The sequence below is a fragment of the Durio zibethinus genome, unplaced genomic scaffold (genome assembly GCF_047325235.1).
Source record: "Durio zibethinus cultivar Kanyao isolate XHJ-2024 unplaced genomic scaffold, ASM4732523v1 HiC_scaffold_3, whole genome shotgun sequence".
Lineage (NCBI taxonomy): Eukaryota > Viridiplantae > Streptophyta > Magnoliopsida > Malvales > Malvaceae > Durio > Durio zibethinus.
Window position 1 is genome coordinate 3,496,293 of NW_028323044.1, and position 2,500 is coordinate 3,498,792.

Below are 2,500 nucleotides of genomic sequence, written 5' to 3' on the forward strand. Positions count from 1 at the left end.
GGTGGTCGAGGCAAGCGCCCTCACCAAGGCCGAGCGTGTGCCGATGGTGGTCGAGGCAACCGCCCGCACCAGGGCCCAGCGTGTGCCGATGGTGGTCGAGGCAAGCGCCCTCACCAAGGCCGAGCGTGTGCCGATGGTGGTCGAGGCAACCGCCCGCACCAGGGCCCAGCGTGTGCCGATGGTGGTCGAGGCAAGCGCCCTCACCAAGGCCGAGCGTGTGCCGATGGTGGTCGAGGCAACCGGCCGCACCAAGGGCCGGCGTGTGCCGATGGTGTTCGAGGCAACCGCCCGCACCAGGGCCCAGCGTGTGCCGATGGTGGTCGAGCCAGGAGCCCGCACCAAGGGCCGGCTTGTGCCGATGGTGTTCGGGGCAACCGCCCGCACCAGGGCCCTGCGTGTGCCGATGGTGCTGGGGGCAACCGCCCGCACCAGGGCCCAGCGTGTGCCGATGGTGCTGGGGGCAAGCGCCCGCACCAGGGCCCAGCGTGTGCCGATGGTGCTGGGGGTAACCGCCCGGACTAGGGCCCAACGTGTGCCGATGGTGGTCGAGGGAACCGCCCGCACCAGGGCCCAGCGTGTGCCGATGGTGCTGGGGGCAAGCGCCCGCCCCAGGGCCCAGCGTGTGCCGATGGTTATCGGGGCAACCGGCCGCACCAGGGCCCAGGGTCTGCCGATGGTGCTCGAGGCAACCGCCCGCACCAAGGCTCAGCATGTGCCGATTGTGATCGAGGCAACAACCCACACCAGGGCCCAGCTTGTGCCGATGGCGGTCGAGGCAAGTGCCCGTACCGAAGGGCAGCCTATGCCGATGATGGTCGATGCATGTGCCATCACCATGCGTCATCATGTGCCATTGATGGTCGAGGCCTTGGCCGAAGTTCGATTTTGAGCCACGGTGCCCATGCTTGGCTCCAGCATGTGCTGGTGCCGCATTTTTTTCACTCGGGACAGCATCGCCGGAGCATCGCCGGAGCATCGCCGGAGTACCGCCGGAGAACCTGACCGGCGGCATTGGGGTTCCGGCGATTGGGAGGGGGGCCGGGGGGGTGTGCGCACATGATGTGCGATGGGTGCTGGTACTTGGCCTTGTGTTGGCCCCCTATCCCTCATCAAACCTCTGAGAATTCACACCCCCTTAAAGAGCATTTGAGATTTTACAGGTTTGCTACCAGTAGCCGTTAAAGTGTCTGAAATGGGGACACTTTTTTCAAACGGTCACAAAATCTTCTCTACTTCGAGTTTTTAGCTGAATTTTTTTGTGCATGCCAACAAAAATAGAAGGATCATGCCTACAAAATTTGGAGCCAAAAATCCTTATAAAAAAATTTTAAAAAATCCCGAACCGCAAAAAGTTTCGAAAATCATGAAAAATAGAAAACGAGTCATCTTCCAACGAAACTTCACGTGAAGGCTTAGGGGACCATTGTATGAATTTACAAGCCATAAAAATGGCATTGGCACGGCAGAAATTTGAAGATGTGCCTAAACCCACCAGGGCCCAGCGTGTGCCGATGGTGCTCGAGGCAAGCGCCCGCACCAGGGCCAGCGTGTGCCGACGGTGGTCGAGGCAACCGCCCGCACCAGGGCCGATAGTGTGCCGATGGTGCTCGAGGCAACCTGTCGCACCAGGGCCCAGCGTGTGCCGATGGTGATCGAGGCAACCTGCCGCACCAGGGCCCAGCGTGTGCCGATGCTGGTCGAGGCAAGCGCCCGCACCAGCGCCCAGCGTGTGCCGATGGTGCTCGAGGCAACCGACCGCACCAGGGCCCAGCGTGTGCCGATGGTGCTCGAGGCAACCTGCCGCACCAGGGCCCAGCGTGTGCCGATGGCGCTCGAGGCAAGCTCCCGCACCAGGGCCCAGCGTGTGCCGATGGTGCTCGAGGCAACCTGCCGCACCAGGGCCCAGCGTGTGCCGATGGTGGTCGAGGCAACCTGCCGCACCAGGGCCCAGCGTGTGCGGATGGTGCTCGAGGCAAGCGCCCGCACCAGGGCCCAGCGTGTGCCGATGGTGGTCGAGGCAACCGCCCGCACCAGGGCCCAGCGTGTGCCGATGGTGGTCGAGGCAACCGCCCGCACCAGGGCCCAGCGTGTGCCGATGGTGGTCGAGGCAACCTGCCGCACCAGGGCCCAGCGTGTGCCGATGGTGGTCGAGGCAACCTGCCGCACCAGGGCCCAGCGTGTGCCGATGGCGCTCGAGGCAACCGACCGCACCAGGGCCGAGCTTGTGCCGAAGGTGGTCGAGGCAAGCGCCCGCACCAGGGCCCAGCGTGTGCCGATGGTGGTCGAGGCTGCCGATGATGGTCGAGGCAACCTGCCGCACCAGGGCCCAGCGTGTGCCGATGGTGCTCGAGGCAACCGACCGCACCAGGGCCGAGCGTGTGCCGATGGTGCTCGAGGCAAGCGCCCGCACCAGGGCCCAGCGTGTGCCGATGGTGGTCGAGGCAACCTGCCGCACCAGGGCCCAGCGTCTGCCGATGGTGGTCGAGGCAAGCGCCCGCAC